This window comes from Oncorhynchus nerka, linkage group LG19, assembly GCF_034236695.1.
Source record: "Oncorhynchus nerka isolate Pitt River linkage group LG19, Oner_Uvic_2.0, whole genome shotgun sequence".
NCBI lineage: Eukaryota > Metazoa > Chordata > Actinopteri > Salmoniformes > Salmonidae > Oncorhynchus > Oncorhynchus nerka.
The window spans coordinates 2,452,287-2,472,466 of record NC_088414.1 but is presented as its reverse complement, the minus strand read 5'-3'; the positions used below and the strand labels follow the sequence as shown (position 1 = coordinate 2,472,466).

General features: G+C 42.8%; 1 pseudogene; it reads left to right on the top strand.

Moving 5' to 3' along the window:
* The window catches only part of LOC115146874 (protein zer-1 homolog), a 53,184-nt pseudogene extending 33,755 nt beyond the window's left edge, over positions 1 to 19,429 (top strand).
* The last annotated feature ends 751 nt before the right edge of the window (positions 19,430 to 20,180 follow it).

Below are 20,180 nucleotides of genomic sequence, written 5' to 3'. Positions count from 1 at the left end.
GGGTTTCAACAGGCTTTTCCGCTGCGACATCGCCAAAGATCCGTCTGCTGGCCAAGGCCCGCGAGCTTTCTGAATCGCTGTATCTCCAGCTCACCGCACGAAGAGGAATAAACAGACTCACCCCATCGCGACGTCCCCCAAAGGTTAACTCTCTAGCCCTCGCTATCTCCCTGCTTGCTAATTCGGCCTGCTAACGGCTACCTTGTCTAGCTCGGGCCTACGAACTGTTAGCTTGTTAGCACAGGCCTGCTAACCGTCTGTACCACCGCGTCCCAATCACTCTCTGACCCCATTTACTTTCTATCTCTTTTTGATTTTTAATTTGTTTATACCTTCCGGAAACCTGCCTCACCCAATGTGATACGGAATCGCTATTACTTTTACTCTTATTTTTATTTTTATGACACACTCAAGAACCTCCAGACGCTAACCAGCTAACTAGCTACAAGCTAGTTAGTCATTGTTAGTTTAAAAAAAAAAAAAAAAAAAAAACCTGGATAACACTCGCCAGCCCAGCCCCCTGCCCATCCACCACCGCTGCCCCTGGACACTGATCTCTTGGCTACATAGCTGACGACGCTGGACTGTCCATTAATCACGGTACTCCTTTCTGCTTGTTTGTCTTACCTGTCGGCCCCGTTGCCTAGTCAACGCCATTTTACCTGCTGTTTGTTGTGCTAGCGGATTAGCCTCGCCTACTGTTTTTAGCTAGCTTTCCAAATTCAACACCTGTGATTACTGTATGCCTCGCTGTATGTCTCTCTCAGATGTCAATATGCCTTGTATACTGTTGTTCAGGTTAGTTATAATTGTTTTAGTTCACAATGGAGCCCCTAGACCCACTCTGCATACCCCTGTTACCTCCTTTGTCCCACCTCCCACACATGCGGTGACCTCACCCATTACAACCAGCATGTCCAGAGATACAACCTGTCTCATCATCACCCAGTGCCTGGGCTTACCTCCGCTGTACCCGCACCCCACCATACCCCTGTCTGTGCATTATGCCCTGAATATATTCTACCATGCCCAGAAACCTGCTCCTCTTATCCTCTGCCCCCAACGCTCTAGGCGACCAGTTTTGATAGCCTTTAGCCGCACCCTCATACTACTCCTTCTCTGTTCCGCGGGTGATGTGGAGGTAAACCCAGGCCCTGCATGTCCCCAGGTACCCTCATTTGTTGACTTCTGTGATCGAAAAAGCCTTGGTTTTATGCATGTCAACATCAGAAGCCTCCTCCCTAAGTTTGTTTTACTCACTGCTTTAGCACACTCTGCTAACCCTGATGTCCTTGCCGTGTCTGAATCCTGGCTCAGGAAGGCCACCAAAAATTCAGAGATTTCCATACCCAACTATAACATCTTCCGTCAAGATAGAACTACCAAAGGGGGCGGAGTTGCAGTCTACTGCAGAGATAGCCTGCAAAGTAACGTCATACTTTCCAGGTCCATACCCAAACAGTTCGAACTACTAATTTTGAAAATTACCCTCTCCAGAAATAAGTCTCTCACTGTTGCCGCCTGCTACCGGCCACCCTCAGCTCCCAGCTGTGCCCTGGACACCATTTGTGAATTGATCGCCCCCATCTAGCTTCAGAGTTTGTTCTGTTAGGTGACCTAAACTGGGATATGCTTAACACCCCGGCAGTCCTACAATGTAAGCTAGATGCCCTCAATCTCACTCAAATCATCAAGGAACCCACCAGGTACAACCCTAACTCTGTAAACAAGGGCACCCTCATAGACGTCATCCTGACCAACTGGCCCTCCAAATACACCTCCGCTGTCTTCAACCAGGATCTCAGCGATCACTGCCTCATTGCCTGTATCCGCCACGGAGCCGCAGTCAAACGACCACCCCTCATCACTGTCAAACGCTCCCTAAAACACTTCTGTGAGCAGGCCTTTCTAATCGACCTGGCCCGGGTATCCTGGAAGGACATTGACCTCATCCCGTCAGTTGAGGATGCCTGGTCATTCTTTAAAAGTAACTTCCTCACCATTTTAGATAAGCATGCTCCGTTCAAAAAATGCAGAACCAAGAACAGATACAGCCCTTGGTTCACTCCAGACCTGACTGCCCTCGACCAGCACAAAAACATCCTGTGGCGGACTGCAATAGCATCGAATAGCCCCGTGATATGCAACTGTTCAGGGAAGTCAGGAACCAATACACGCAGTCAGTCAGGAAAGCTAAGGCCAGCTTCTTCAGGCAGAAGTTTGCATCCTGTAGCTCCAACTCCAAAAAGTTCTGGGACACTGTGAAGTCCATGGAGAACAAGAGTACCTCCTCCCAGCTGCCCACTGCACTGAGGCTAGGTAACACGGTCTCCACCGATAAATCCACGATTATCGAAAGCTTCAATAAGCACTTCTCAACGGCTGGCCATGCCTTCCGCCTGGCTACTCCAACCTCGGCCAACAGCTCCGCCCCCCCGCAGCTCCTCGCCCAAGCCTCTCCAGGTTCTCCTTTACCCAAATCCAGATAGCAGATGTTCTGAAAGAGCTGCAAAACCTAGACCCGTACAAATCAGCTGGGCTTGACAATCTGGACCCTCTATTTCTGAAACTATCTGCCGCCATTGTCGCAACCCCTATTACCAGCCTGTTCAACCTCTCTTTCATATCGTCTGAGATCCCCAAGGATTGAAAGCTGCCGCAGTCATCCCCTCTTCAAAGGGGGAGACACCCTGGACCCAAACTGCTATAGACCTATATCCATCCTGCCCTGCCTATCTAAGGTCTTCGAAAGCCAAGTCAACAAACAGGTCACTGACCATCTCGAATCCCACCGTACCTTCTCCGCTGTGCAATCTGGTTTCCGAGCCGGTCACGGGTGCACCTCAGCCACGCTCAAGGTACTAAACGATATCATAACCGCTATCGATAAAAGACAGTACTGTGCAGCCGTCTTCATCGACCTCGCCAAGGCTTTCGACTCTGTCAATCACCATATTCTTATCGGCAGACTCAATAGCCTCGGTTTCTCGGATGACTGCCTTGCCTGGTTCACCAATTACTTTGCAGACAGAGTTCAGTGTGTCAAATCGGAGGGCATGCTGTCCGGTCCTCTGGCAGTCTCTATGGGGGTGCCACAGGGTTCAATTCTCGGGCCGACTCTTTTCTCTGTATATATCAATGATGTTGCTCTTGCTGCGGGCGATTCCCTGATCCACCTCTACGCAGACGACACCATTCTATATACTTTCGGCCCGTCATTGGACACTGTGCTATCTAACCTCCAAACGAGCTTCAATGCCATACAGCACTCCTTCCGTGGCCTCCAACTGCTCTTAAACGCGAGTAAAACCAAATGCATGCTTTTCAACCGATCGCTGCCTGCACCCGCATGCCCGACTAGCATCACCACCCTGGATGGTTCCGACCTTGAATATGTGGACATCTATAAGTACCTAGGTGTCTGGCTAGACTGCAAACTCTCCTTCCAGACTCACATCAAACATCTCCAATCGAAAATCAAATCAAGAGTCGGCTTTCTATTCCGCAACAAAGCCTCCTTCACTCACGCCGCCAAGCTTACCCTAGTAAAACTGACTATCCTACCGATCCTCGATTTCGGCGATGTCATCTACAAAATGGCTTCCAACACTCTACTCAGCAAACTGGATGCAGTCTATCATAGTGCCATCCGTTTTGTCACCAAAGCACCTTATACCACCCACCACTGCGACTTGTATGCTCTAGTCGGCTGGCCCTCGCTACATATTCGTCGCCAGACCCACTGGCTCCAGGTCATCTACAAGTCCATGCTAGGTAAAGCTCCGCCTTATCTCAGTTCACTGGTCACGATGGCAACACCCATCCGTAGCACACGCTCCAGCAGGTGTATCTCACTGATCATCCCTAAAGCCAACACCTCATTTGGCCGCCTTTCGTTCCAGTACTCTGCTGCCTGTGACTGGAATGAACTGCAAAAATCGCTGAAGTTGGAGACTTTTATCTCCCTCACCAACTTCAAACATCAGCTATCCGAGCAGCTAACCGATCGCTGCAGCTGTACATAGTCTATTGGTAAATAGCCCACCCATTTTCACCTACCTCATCCCCATACTGTTTTTATACTGTTTTTTTTATTTTATTTATTTATTTATTTACTTTTCTGCTCTTTTGCACACCAATATCTCTACCTGTACATGACCATCTGATCATTTATCACCCCAGTGTTAATCTGCAAAATTGTATTATTCGCCTACCTCCTCATGCCTTTTGCACACATTGTATATAGACTGCCCATTTTTTTTCTACTGTGTTATTGACTTGTTAATTGCTTACTCCATGTGTAACTCTGTGTTGTCTGTTCACACTGCTATGCTTTATCTTGGCCAGGTCGCAGTTGCAAATGAGAACTTGTTCTCAACTAGCCTACCTGGTTAAATAAAGGTGAAATAAAAATAAAAATAAATAAAATACATCCACAGGTACACCTCCAATTGACTCAAATGATGTCAATTAGCCTATCAGAAGCTTCTAAAGCCATAACATCATTTTCTGGAATTGTCCACGCTGTTTAAAGGCACAGTCAACTTAGTGTATGTAAACTTCTGACACACTGGATTTGTGATACAGCGAATACATTTACATTTACATTTAAGTCATTTAGCAGACGCTCTTATCCAGAGCGACTTACAAATTGGATAATAAGTGAAATAATCTGTCTGTAAACAATTGTTGGAAAAATGACTTGTGTCATGCACAAAGTAGATGCACTAACCGCCTTGCCAAAACTATAGTTTGTTCATAAGAAATTTGTGGAGTGGTTGAAAAAACAAGTTTTAATGATCCCAGCCTAAGTGTATGTAAACTTCCGACTGCGTGTGTGTGTTTGTGCGTGCGTCTATGAAGAGTTTATGTATGCTCTATATTCATGTGGATTTCAGCATCATCCTTTGTCATGTAAGTAGTAGGACTGGTTGATGTATTCTCTGTACGTTTTCCATGTTATGTAAGTAGTAGGACTGGTTGATGTATTCTCTGTACGTTTTCCATGTTATGTAAGTAGTAGGACTGGTTGATGTATTCTCTGTACGTTTTCCATGTTATGTAAGTGTGACGGACTCATGTCTTCTTTTTCTTTTTTTAGTGTCGAACCCTGCAAGAGCAGCATCTACCCTTTCCAGGAGCTAAAGAGGCCTCTGCAGTTTCTGGGGCTCTACAACACCACCCTTTGTAATGTGACACACATCCCTGCTTACAAGGTAAAGTTTGACCAACACCAGTCCTGGAGAACTACTGGGTGCGTAGGCTTTTGCTCCAGCTCATCACTAATTCAAATATTTTCTTATCAAGGTCTTCGTTCAGGTCCACGATTAGCCAAATTAGCTGTGTTACTACAGAGCTGGAACAAATGCTAGAGCAGGGTTGAACCAAAAACCTGCACATCCAGTCAGTCTCTAAGAGGTTACACCAGGGTGGTATTCATTCAGCATCAAACAGAAGACAACTGACTGAAACAGGAAACAACTACCTGAGATTGCCCAATAAGAAACATTTGTTTTCTCTTTCCATTGCAAAACGTTTTGCCATAGTGTGCGCTAATGAATACCACCCTGGTGTATATGTATGTTTGTATGATCAGAGGAGGCTGGTGAGGGGAGAACGGCTCATAATAATGGCTGAAATGGAATGGTAAAACATGGAAACCATGTATGTATGTATGTACGTACACTCACCTCCGTATGTATTTGAGCCTAAAGTCTACCACAGAATGAGTCATAATACCCATAAAACCTAGTGGTCAAAGAAATGGTTCCAATTTGTTTTTCCACCATTCGTTTTTCCAATAGGGGATTGTAGAAACACTTCAAATATGGGCTGTGTTTCGTGTAGGTGTGACGTTTTGATACCCGTGTAAATCTCTCTTGGACAAGGTGACTTTTAGCAATATATTTACTTGTATTTACCCCCCAAAAATGAAATGCTGATTAGCTGCTAATGTGGCTATCATAAAGAACTACAAATACCATGATGATATGGACTAGACTGCTGAATCAAGACAAAGGTAATAATCTCTTGATTAACTATCTGTTAGCTAAATGTTGTAAATAATAAATTGGCTACATTTCTTAAAATGGACAATTCTGTGAACTGTCTTGTGCAAGTTTTATGTCATGCCAGGGTAAAACTTCACGAAACACAGCCCTTATTTTAAGTGTTTCTAAAATAGGTATAGTATATAGGTCTAATAGGTATAGTATATAGGTCTAATAGGTATAGTATATAGGTCTAATAGGTATAGTATATAGGTCTAATAGGTATAGTATATAGGTCTAATAGGTATAGTATATAGGTCTAATAGGAATAGTATATAGGTCTAATAGGTATAGTATATAGGTCTAATAGGTATAGTATATAGGTCTAATAGGTATAGTATATAGGTCTAATAGGAATAATATATAGGTCTAATAGGTATAGTATATAGGTCTAATAGGTATAGTATATAGGTCTAATAGGTATAGTATATAGGTCTAATAGGTATAGTATATAGGTCTAATAGGTATAGTATATAGGTCTAATAGGTATAGTATATAGGTCTATGGAGCAGGCAGCTACACTGTCAAACTAAAAAGTCTCAAAACACCATGACTGTGTAATGTATGGAATTTTTTAGGGTGTTTTCATATACACTATATATACAGTTCCAAACTGCATCTGGAAGCAACGTCAGAACAATAATGGTTTGTTAGGAGCTTCATGAAATGGGTTTCCGTGGCCGAGCAGCCGCACACAAGCCTAAGATCACCACGCGCAATGCAAATGCAGGTCCATACAGAAATAGATTGTCGAGATCGGTGTGGAAGAACTTGACTGACCTGCACCGGTCCCTGACCTCAACCCCATCAAACACCTTTGGGATGAATTAGAACGCCCATTGCGAGCCAGGCCTCATCGCCCAACATCAGTGCCTGACCTCACTAATGCTTTTGTGACTGAATGGAAGCAAGTCCCTGCAACAATGTTCCATCATCTAGTGGACAGCCTTCCCAGAAGTGTGGAGACAGTTATAGCAGCAAATGGAGGACCAACTCCATATCAACTTCATATTAACCCATGATTTTGGAATGAGATGTTTGACGAACAGATGTCCACATACATTTGGTCATGTGGTTTATTTAGCAGATGTTATTGCGGGTGTAGCAAAATCAACAGTAACTCTTGAACCATTCAAGCTAGAGACACCAAACCAACTTTCTCATGTTCAGGCTATCCTAACATCAAATTCTAGAACGTGTATGAACTGTAACGATATACATTTTGTATACATTTGCATTAAATAACCCACCAACATTGTCTGGAACCGTTCAAGCTACGGCACCAAACCAACTTTCACATGTTCAGGCAATCCTATCAATCAATCGATCCCTCACAAGCTAATCCTATCAATCAATCGATCCCTCACAAGCTAATCCTATCAATCAATCGATCCCTCACAAGCTAATCCTATCAATCAATCGATCCCTCACAAGCTAATCCTATCAATCAATCGATCCCTCACAAGCTAATCCTATCAATCAATCGATCCCTCACAAGCTAGCATGCACACCAGATTTTATTCAGGAAATGTACTTCTAGTTTGAACCATGTTCATATTTTGGGTTCTGATGGGGTAGGACAGTTGAACAAGTTCATGAGGCATGCATAAGTTATATTCTTCAAGAATCAATGGGTATATATCATAAGCCAAAAAAATATATGTAGCAGTTGCTGATTGCCCCTTAAATACATAATCTGTTTGTTTACTTATCACACCTCTGTGGTTTTCTGCTTTATAAATGAAAGTCGCGCACTCCTTTGTCATTTTGCAGTGAACTTCAAAGAGGAATGGATTGTGCGGCTTTCTTTTATCTTTCCCAGTTACCTGTATTCCTATTCAGGACCTCAAGGGTCTGCGTTCTTTATTCCTATACCCCCCTTGTGCTATAACCCCTCTGTCTTGTCGTGATCCACCAGCTGGTGATCGCTGCACTGAAGTGCCACAAGTACGACAAGAGCATCCAGGTGACGGGCAGCGCGGCCCTCTTTTATTTGACCAACACAGAGTACCGCAGTGACCAGAGTGTGCGGTTGCGCCGGCAGGTCATCCAGGTGGTGCTCAACGGCATGGAGCAGTACCAGGAGGTCACGGTAAGGTCACAGGGAAGGGTCCAGACCTGGGTTCAAATACATGCGGATTTGAGAATCTGGTATTTAAAATGCTATTTCTGTGTATTGGAGTTTTTTTAAATATATATACACAGCTCAAAACATTTATTTGAGTATTTGAATGGTTATTTGTAAAAAAACAAATAATCTGCCAAATTTTATTTCACAAAACCTTTGTTATAACTCAAGCAGAGTTTGAAGAAAAAAAATTAATTGGCAAAGAAACTGCAGGCCATGAGTAACTTGGTCAAAAGAATGGCACTGATTGGCCTATAGGTGGCGCTGTTATAAGCGGTCTCACTTAAACCCTCCTCCATCACCTGTTTGACCTAGAGACTTGACACTTTGTATGTAGGCGTCTCATCATGCTGAACAAATTAAATGTACCTCTGGTATATCTCTAAACTTATGAACCATAGGGCCAAAAGACACCAAATGTGGAATGTACAGTGCATTTGGAAAGAATTCAGACCCCTTCACTTTTTCCACATTTTGTTACGTTACAGCCTTATTCAAAAATGTATATAAAAAAAAGGAACTCATCGATCGACACATAATACCCCATAATGACAAAGCAATTTTTGGGGGCAAAAATAATAATACCCCCTTTACTTAGTACTTTGTTTAAGCACCTTTGGCAATTACAGCACCAATCAAGTCTTCTTGGGTATGACGCTACAAGATTGGCACACCTGTATTTGGCGAGTTTTTCCTATTCTCTGCAGATCCTCTCAAGCTCTTGTCAGGTTGGATGGGGAGTGTCGTTGCACAGCTAATTCCAGGTCTCTCCAGAGATGTTCGATCAGGTTCAAGTCCGGGCTTTGGCTGGGCCGTCTAAGGATATTGTGACTTGTCGCAAAGCCACTCCTTCGTTGTCTTGGCTGTGTGCTTTGGGTTGTTGTCCTGTTGGAAGGTGAACTTTTGCCCCAGTCTGAGAACCTGCTCCAGAGCGCTCAGGACTTCGTCAAGGATCTCTGTATTTTGCTCTGTTTGTCTTTGCCTCAATCCTGACTAGTCTCACGGTCCCTGCCACTGAAAAACATCCCCACCAGGCTTCACCGTAGGGATGGTGCCTGGTTTCCTCCAGACGTGACGCTTGGCATTGAGGCCAAAGAGTTCAATGTTGGTTTCATCAGAATCTTGTTTTTCATTGTCTGAGTGTCTTTAGGCGCCTTTTGGAAAACTCCAAGCGGGCTGTCATGTGCCTTTTACTGAGGAGTGACTTCCATCTGGCCACTCTACCATAAAGGCCTGATTTGGTGGAGTGCTGGAGAGATGGTTATCCTTCTGGAAGGTTCTTCCATCTCCACAGAGGAACTCTGGAGCTCTGTCAGAGTGACCATCGGTTTCTTGGTCACCCTCCAGACCAAGGACCTTCTCTCCCGACTGCTCAGTTTGGCTGGGCGGCCAGCTCTAGGAAGAGTCTTAGTGGATCCAAAAATAATGGAAGCCACTGTGTTTTTTGGTACTCTTCCCCCTGATCTGTGCCTCGACACAATCCTGTCTCGGAGCTCTACAGACAATTCCTTCGACCTCATGGCTTTGTTTTTGCTCTGATATTCACTGCCAACTGTGGGACCTTATATAGACAGGTGTGTGCCTTTCCAAATCATGTCCAATCAATTGAATTTATCACAGGTAGACTCCAAACAAGTAGTAGAAACATCTCAAGGAAGATAAACGGAAACAGGATACACCTGAGCTCAATTTTTCGTGTCTCATAGCAAAGTGGCTGAATACTTATGTAAATACGGTATTTCTGATTATGTTAAATAAATTTGCTAAAAATGTCTAAAAAACGTTTTTTTCTTTGTCATTATTTGGTATTGTTGATTAGGGGAAAAAACTATTGGAATCAATTTTAGAATAAGGCTGTTACGTAATAAAAATGTGGAAAAAGTCCAGGGGTCTGAATACTTTCCGAAGGCACTGTATACATTCTACAGACCCTACTGAGTATTCCAAGTATTACACAAGACAGTTCACAGAATTGTCCATTTTAAGAAATTTAGCCAATTTATTATTTATTAAATACAAGTTTTTTATTTCTGCACCCAGAATAGTTCTTGTTCTAAGCCAAAATGTATTCCATATACAATGATTTTCTTTGGGGGCATTTATTTGGCATTGGAACGTGTTTTAAAACTCCAATTGAATTCAAATGTCACTTAAATATGAACAAATATGAATCATTGTTCATTTTTTGACAATTATTTTTCAAATCATGGTTGACACTTTTCTACTATTACTTGGGTAACTTTTATTTGGAAAATGTCCATAATTCCATGACCCAGAAGTTATTTTCTTGTGTTGCTGACGAGACATTGACGAGTTCGCAAATCAAATGACCCACTGGACAGCGAAAAAACAAGTGAACTTTTATTTATTCCAATTTAAGTTAGTTTCTATTAGTTAGATTACATACTGTAGCTACCTCAATCGTTATTTCAATAATTTCGGTGACTTTACAGCAATTGCTAGCTAGCTGAAATTGAGTTAGCTAATAGGATCAGCTAAATACACATCTCCCTACATACAACCATGTCTCATAGTCACGTCATGAGATTTTAAATGAAAGAGGAATGGAATAATACGAATGGAATGCAGTTTCCCATATTCCCGTTTAGAGTTTCTGTCGCAGCATAGAAATGCCCTTATCCGGATGTTGTGACAAAGGCATTTCCTAACAGACCTGCTAACTTTCTTTATTGTTACTTTTAAGGTTGGAACCAACATGCAGCACCTCCAGCAGGAAGAGAGGCAAGAACCGTTGTTGTTACTTTTAAGGTTGGAACCAACATGCAGCACCTCCAGCAGGATGAGAGGCAAGAACCTTTGTTGTTACTTTTAAGGTTGGAACCAACATGCAGTACCTCCAGCAGGAAGAGAGGTAAGAACCTTTGTTGTTACCTTTAAGGTTGGAACCAACATGCAGTACCTCCAGCAGGAAGAGAGGTAAGAACCTTTGTTGTTACCTTTAAGGTTGGAACCAACATGCAGTACCTCCAGCAGGAAGAGAGGCAAGAACCGTTTGTTCGCCAGCTCAGAGACAAGCTACACTATTCACAGCCCTGTCTAATGTTCAATGTAATTAATTGCATTGCTGGACTTTTTAAAACTTCATGTATTTGTGTTGTTTAAAAATTGTGCAAATTAAAGGAAATGTTAAACATGTATTTAATGTTTATTTGTTTTAACTGTTAGTGATAATTCCCTAAATGTTAATGCATTTGTGTTTACATCATTAAGCCTGTATGTATGTGTTATGAACGACCAAAGGTGTCTGACCTTATAGTAAGTACAGCGTCATATGATACAAGTCTGGCTAGACTGCAAACTCTCCTTCCAGACTCATATCAAACATCTCCAATCGAAAATAAAATCAAGAGTCAGCTTTCTATTCCGCAACAAAGCCTCCTTCACTCATGCTGCCAAACATATCCTCGTAAAACTGACTATCCTGGCGATCCTCGACTTCGGCGATGTCATCTACAAAATGGCTTCCAACACTCTACTCAGCAAACTGGATGCAGTCTATCACAGTGCCATCCGTTTTGTCACTAAAGCACCTTATACCACCCACCACTGCGACTTGTATGCTCTAGTCGGCTGGCCCTCGCTACATATTCGTCGCCAGACCCACTGGCTCCAGGTCATCTACAAGTCCATGCTAGGTAAAGCTCTGCCTTATCTCAGTTCACTGGTCACGATGGCAACACCCATCCGTAGTACGCGCTCCAGCAGGAGTATCTCACTGATCATCCCTAAAGCCAACACCTCATTTGGCCGCCTTTCGTTCCAGTACTCTGCTGCCTGTGACTGGAACGAACTGCAAAAATCGCTGAAGTTGGAGACTTTTATCTCCCTCACCAACTTCAAACATCAGCTATCTGAGCAGCTAACCAATCGCTGCATCTGTACATAGTCTATTGGTAAATAGCCCACTCATTTTCACCTACCTCATCCCCATACTGTTTTTACTTATTTACTTTTCTGCTCTTTTGCACACCAATATCTCTACCTGTACATGACCATCTGATCATTTATCACTCCAGTGTTAATCTACAAAATTGTAATTATTCGCCTACCTCCTCATGCCTTTTGCACACATTGTATATAGACTCCCCCTTTTTTCTACTGTGTTATTGACTTGTTAATTGTTTACTCCATGTGTAACTCTGTGTTGTCTGTTTACACTGCTATGCTTTATCTTGGCCAGGTCGCAGTTGCAAATGAGAACTTGTTCTCAACTAGCCTACCTGGTTAAATAAAGGTGAAAAAAAAAAGAGGCATTTAGGTGATATAAATGACCAAAGGGGTCTGACTTCAAATGAAGTACAGTGTCATGCCTTAGTCTTTGTGGATGTGTTATGAATGAATGAAGGTGTCTCACTTCAAACTAAGTATGACATGACATTTCATAATGTCAATAAATAGGTTATTAATGTTCTGCTGATTTATGAAGGTTCTCTCATGATCCACAGGTTACTGTAGGATGTGAGAGGTATTTAAATGGGTTGATGGACCTGCAAAGCGTGTGTGTGTGCGCGCCAAAATCAAGATGATTTGGAGTAGTCCAACCTGAGATTACCGCACCAGGTATTCATTCCTCTTCTGTTCCTCTTCTGTTCCCATGCTGGCGACCAGGGCTTGATTACAACCTGTTATAATGGTGCCAACATTTTGTGGCTGATCTTTCAGTGGGGGAGTGGGTGAATGTGTCGAAGACCGCACATATAAGCCTGGGATATCTTAGTGACCTTACTGAGTAAATGATTCGTCATCGTCACTACTTAACACACTACTCAAAAAGTCATAATTATGGCTAGACCCATTTCCACAATTGATCTTCTTAAAATGTGATTTTTAACCCTAACTAATGAAGACCAAGTTTGATGTGTTGGTCCACCAGACCTGCCACGCATTAAGGCGGAAGTGTCTGGGAAAGGGATTAGGTGTAATGTGACTAACATGACTTCCATCCTTTAGCACAACATGTCACCCTTTATAAGGCACATGTTGATATCACATTTGACAGTGGAGATTGTCACAGTTATGCCACATTTATGAAGCATGACATATGGTTATATATGCTTTTTAACACATTTATGTAGTGCTTATGAAGGGATTGTAAAGGCTTTATGAAGCCTTTATAAGGTGAACGTCGTTTAAAGCAGGACCAAACATTCAACTACTTGTCTTTTCAAATAAAAGATATCTGAATACTTACGTCGAATGTACGTGAAATTGAGATATTTAAAAAAAAAAGTATCTGAACCCCGGTCTGGAGGGGTCAACTGACCCATCACGCTAACCAACATGTCACCCTAGTAGTCTCTTCCCTTCTCAAGTTAAAGCAACGTTTATTCCCTTCACAAATGTTAAAGGAATGGATTGTTTTAAACTAAGGCTGAAGGAGTTTCCACCATATCCCTCAACTCAGCTCCCCCTTTCCCCCCTCCTCACCATTCCCAGGTCCAGAGGAACTGCTGCCTGACGTTGTGTAACTTCAGCATCCCTGAGGAGCTGGAGTTCCAGTACGGCCGGGTCAACCTGCTGCTGCTGAAGATCCTGGAGCCGGTCCGGCAGGACGAGTCCATCCAGCGCATCGCCGTGCACCTCTGCAACGCCCTGGTCTGCCAGGTGGACAACCACCACAAGGAGGCTGTGGGCAAGATGGGCTTCGTCAAGGTAGGGAAGACTGATGTATCCATATACTTATACACAGATTCATAGATTGTCTCTCTCAAACACAGCCCGCAGTAGGTCATTGATGCTTCGTGAAGTTGTCACGTATGATTTTCATTCTCACTTTTATTTTCTCAGACAATGTTGAATCTCACCCAGAAAAAGCTACAGGACAGGATGGTGAGTCTCATTTGGATCATTTTTTTGTGAATCAAAAATCCATATTTTGTACATCCCTACCATTCTACAAGTCCGAAATGACCTCGCAGAACCTGTCAAACTGGATTGAACCACATCACATTTGGATTGTGATGAGTCTTAGCTCATTCCAGACATAATAGTATTTCTACATGCAATCCTTAAGGAAACACTGCGTGTTACGCCAATTCAGGTGTATTGTCTGGGATGGCATTGCCTGGCAGGCTACCTAGAGTTCACTTTGGATAAAAACAAATACCAACCACATTTTTTTGCTCTTTCTACAGTGTGACCAGGTAATGGAGTTCTCCTGGAGTGCCCTGTGGAACATCACTGACGAGACACCAGACAACTGTCAGATGTTCCTTAACTGCAAGGGCATGAGCCTCTTCCTGGACTGCCTGAAGGTTAGCACACCTCAGGGATTTGTTTAAATCTACAACATAAACTCAATCTCTAATCTCTCTTTATTTTCACCTGAAGGGTTCTGTTCTGTCAGGGAATGCTAGGTTTTGCCCCTCAAACAGTATTTTCCACTGAAGATTCTCGGTCTCATCATCCTGTGTGTTGCTTTTGTATGTCCTCTTTGTCCTCCCCTGGCTCTCAGGAGTTTCCAGACAAGCAGGAGCTCCACCGTAACATGCTGGGGCTGCTGGGTAATGTGGCAGAAGTGAGGGCTCTGCGACCACAACATTTGAGCACCCCCGGACGGTCCATTTACTTTGTGCTGTTATAATTTATCCTATGATATCCTGCGATTTCATTGGGGCAGTTCCCCCTCATAGCAAATAGCTGGCAAAACAATGGAAGCAATGTTCGCATGACCTATGTGCCCACAGTTGCGGAGCTGGCTGTCACTGAGGGGCAGAGAGTAGTACAGTGCATTGGGAAAGTATTAAGACCCCTTCACTTTTTCCACCCGTTGCTTTGGGAATCGAATTTGAGCTCAGGTGCATCCTGTTTCTATTGATCTTCCTTGAGATGTTTCTACAACTTGGTTGGAGTCCACCTGTGGTAAATTCAATTGATTGGACATGATTTGGAAAGGCACACACCTGTCTATATAGTACATTCGGTAAGTGAAGACCCCCATGAAATGGACAAAAATTAGTGGCATCTTATTGGCATTGGGCGAACCATATACATACTCGCAAATATCACTCAAATGGACGGCAGTTCATCAAAACCATATTGCAAGCGGAACATGGCAAATGCCAAGTGTCATACTCCAAAAATCCCAAAGATGGCGAGCCATCCACCATAGATTTTCATATGGGAAATGGTCACAAAGTCAGGTCCCAAGGGTGAAATTTTCAAAATCTCAATTTTTTCCCAACATTTTTAAACCTCATAAAAAGTGTTTTTGGACCATTTTTTTCATTTTAGATTTTTTATGGAAATACATTGGCAATGGACACTGTCAACTTGCAGAAGAGCATGTTCACATTGACAATATAGCATATATGTAATGGACACTGTCCATTTGGTGATGTTAAATCCCTCATTAAGTACATTGGAAACTTACAATTTTACCCTGTCCATTTGCAATGTCTTACAATGGGCATTTACCATCACGAATTGGACATGCTCTAATATACTGCAGAAATGCCCAATTGACTGGCTCGTTGAACTCGGGGTGGCCGAGCAGTGATAATGGTTCCTCTCCATCGCTCGTTGGTGTTGATTTCAGCCTGTGGAAAATCCATCATTAAATCCATTGGAAATGTACATTGTCCATTTGCAATATAAAATGTACAATGCCAATATATTATACTGCCATCAAGTCAACCATCAGTCAATAAGATATCATACTGACACCAAACTCACTTTGTCCAACTCTTTTAGAAGCCAACTATCACATATTTCAGAGCCGGCCCACAATTCATAGCACCTTCTGTTAAAACCTGTTGCGACTCTAGGGGCAGTATTTTCATTTTTGGAAAAAATACGTTCCCGTTTTAAACGGGATATTTTGTCAGGACAAGATGCTAGAATATGCATATAATTGACAGCTTTGGATAGAAAACACTCTAACATTTCCAAAACTGTAAAGCTATTGTCTGTGAGTATAACAGAACTGATGTTGCAGGCGAAAGTGCCCCATATTTTGAAAGCGCTGCGTGCCAATGAGTCCCCATTGAGCTGTGAATGTGCTATGAACCCGCTTACTCTTTCTACGTATCCCCCAAGGTGTCTACAGCATTGTGACGTAGTTTTATGCATTTATATTGAAGAATACCCGTAGGGGGCTACATTACGCAAGTGGTCACATGATGCTCCCGGAGAAAATATCGCACAAAGTACAGAGGTAGCCATTATTCCAATCGCTTCTACTGAGAAACCAATTGTCCCGGTGGATATATTATTGAATAGATATTTGAAAAACACCTTGAGGATTGATTCTAAACAACATTTGCCATGTTTCTGTTTCTGTCTAATTTGGAATATTTTTCGGCGTTGTCGTGACCGCAATTTCCGGTCAATTTCTCAGTCAAACGTGAAGAACAAACGGAGCTATTTCGCCTACAAAAATAATATTTTGGGGAAAATGAACTTTGGCTATCTACCTGGGAGTCTCGTGAGTGAAAACATCTGAAGTTCATCAAAGGTAAACGATTTAATTTGATTGCTTTTCTGATTTTCGTGACAAGGTTGCCTGCTGCTAGCAAGGCATAATGCTATGCTAGGCTATCGATAAACTTACACAAATGCTTGTCTAGCTTTGGCTGCAAAGCATATTTTGAAAATCTGAGATGACAGGGTGATTAACAAAAGGCTAAGCTGTGTTCCAATATATTTCACTTGTGATTTTCATGAATAGGAATATTTTCTAGGAAGATTTATGTCCATTGCGTTATGCTAATTAGTGTCAGATGATGGCAACGGTCCCGTTCATGGGATGGGGTGTCACTAGAGGTTAAAACCATTAAAAAACCTTAAATAACATAGTTACATTCGAGCTGCTGGTCCAGTTCTGACATTATGTGTAGACCTAGCTGAGACGACCCCGAATCCTGAGTCAATAGGTCATTCGGAGACCGAGCAGTGACCTTAATTAGTGCTGAAAATGTACTTTTTCCAGGCATTGCTACGGGGTCCCTGAAAGCACTATCAGACAGAAACTTTAGGGACTGTTCTATGGGCCGAGGCGGTTTCAATGCACCCAATCTTGTGGTTCTGGGACTTTTCTAAATGTTGTCATTTTTTTGCGACGTTCAAAATTAATTGAAGTTATTGCAAATGGACGAGGCTGTTTCTCGGCCTGAGAACCTTCTAGAGCCACAAAACTCACCCTGTTAGAAGGAAAACCCTGTTTTCACTGTTAAGGGTTAATTCCACACGGCCAAGGTTAGGCTTGCACAGATCGGGGGGACCTTAGGAATGTTCCTGTGGTTGAATTGTGCTTCTAGCCTTAACAGTTCTGCCACTGTCGCCCAAAAGCACCTCAAATGTAGGTCAGGCTTAATTTTGGTCCTCATGCTAAGACCTTTCTGGATGTCAATATCTTACCCCAAAAACATCAGAGACAGCTAGCTGCTGCTGTACATGGATGCACTACCTAGATGGAACTTGAAAGTGTTCCAAAAAGGGAAACAAAAAAAACGGATAATAACCTGGTTTTCTAATATGTACCGGTTCAGCTGTAATCGCTGCCAAAGGTGCTTCTACAAAGGAGTGTGAATACTTATGTAAATAGATATTATATTTAATCAATTTTTCCATTATAGAAAATTATATTTAATCGATTTTGATTTTAGGATGTAACACGAAAATGAGGAATAAGTCAAGATGTATGAACACTTTCTGAAGGCACTATGTATTTTTAATACAGTTATGTTCTTGATCACAATCTCAATAAAATGCCTGTATAGGCGCCGCTGTTAAGGTTACAAATATCACCCTGATTCCAACTACAAGATGTGCGAGTGGATTTCACTTTTCTGAATCATTTTTTCTGAATTAACACTTACCTGGCTTTCTCCCTCCCTTTTTTCTGTTCAGATCCTTTGAACCCATCTTGCGCCTGCTGCCCCAGAGCATCGCCCCAGTCAGTCAGCACTGAGCCACGTGGGCACTCTTCAACCTGGTGTCGGTCTACCGTGAGTATTGATACAAAGACTGATCCCACTCAGCAAGTTGCTTATTGGTGTCAGTGGTGGGATCCATCTTTTCCTCACTGTATCAATTTGAGAGACCTCTGGCCTGGGGTCAGGTCTTTCTTTATATCACTGTATCAATTTGAGAGACCTCTGGCCTGGGGTCAGTTCTTTCTTTATATCACTGTATCAATTTGAGAGACCTCTGGCCTGGGGTCAGTTCTTTCTTTATATCACTGTATCAATTTGAGAGACCTCTGGCCTGGGGTCAGTTCTTTCTTTATATCACTGTATCAATTTGAGAGACCTCTGGCCTGGGGTCAGTTCTTTCTTTATATCACTGTATCAATTTGAGAGACCTCTGACCTGGGGTCAGTTCTTTCTTTATATCACTGTATCAATTTGAGAGACCTCTGGCCTGGGGTCAGTTCTTTCTTTATATCACTGTATCAATTTGAGAGACCTCTGGCCTGGGGTCAGGTCTTTCTTTATACTGTTATATTATTAATAAAATAAGTGTGGATTGACTTTTGGAGTATTTATTTTAAGAGAATACAGCCCAGTGCTCACACTTTGTCACTCATCAGGGAAATATGTCTGCTTTCGAGAAATGTTTTTCTCACTCATTTTCTTCCTCTCTTCCCTCAGCGAGTAAGTACATATGTCTGCTTTCGAGAAATGTTTTTCTCACTCATTTTCTTCCTCTCTTCCCTCAGCGAGTAAGTACATATGTCTGCTTTCGAGAAATGTTTTTCTCACTCATTTTCTTCCTCTCTTCCCTCAGCGAGTAAGTACTGCCCTCTGCTGATAAAAGAAGGAGGGATTGTTCTCCTGGAGAAGGTGCTGGAGCTCCAGACATCACATGAAGAGACCAAGGACCAAGGCGCGGTATGAACTCACCTATTAACCTATTAAACTTTTAGAACCAATGCGATATTTATGGAGGGGTTGTTGATCAATTTGGGGTCTATTACATTGCATTTACTTTCATTCCAAGCAATGAGTTGACATTTTGTTCAGAAATTGAGGACTGCCATAATCCCCCTTAATGTATGTATTGACTTGAATTTGAATGGAGCCCAAACCTGGTGAATGAAATGAACATGCTGAAGCCTCCCTCTCCCTCTTTCAGGAAGGTGATGGAGCAGTGTGAGAACTTCAAAGAAGACCCCAATGGAAACGACGAGGTAGACGACGGCCAACGGAGGACAACGGCCAACAGAGGACAACGGCCAACGGAGGACAACGGCCAACAGAGGACGACGTCAGGGGAGCAATACCGCTAGACGAACAAAAAGGCAGAACTTCATAGGAACCCTTCACTATCTTCTCACCACAAGTGTCAACTGTCTGCATCAAGTTACTGGACAGAACCTTGTTATGTGACACTATGAGGAAGTTGAGATGTGGTGCACCGACTTGGTGTGTGTGCTCCCGCGCGTGTGTTATTTGCGTTGCACATGATAAGCATAATTTGTCTAATGTATTTGTGTTCATTTATTGATGGTGTGAGTGCTTGTCCTTGTTTGGGTGTGAGTGTGCTAGACTGTGTGTAATAAGAGTGTGTGTGTGTGTGTGTGTTATAATAAGGATCAAAACACCAGGGAGATCTTTGTCTCTGAAAAATAGGAAACAAAAATGGAGGTTGTTATGGTATTTTCCCTACCTAAGTCTGTTATATTGGGTCTCGTGACGGAGGCCCTCCGTTGTATGAGCTTCATTTACAACACAGCGCCGTCAACGTCCATCATGCTCCTTCCCAGAATCCTCAGTCCACAGCCATTTCTGATTGCAGAAATTTCAAATGGATGACGCCATGAGGTGTGGACGGTCGACTAGTTTTTATCCCAGACAGCACTGATCTGTGGACAGTTGTTATTGAGCAGTGAAGTTGCCATGTCTGTGGATGCATCTCTATCCCACACTGATCGAGAGCGTAACCGTGGAAGTGTGTAGCCATGACAATGACCCCAGTAGAAGTCTTCCTAGATCCTGTGGCATGGGGAAGGACTTTTTGTTTTTTTGTTGTACTTATTT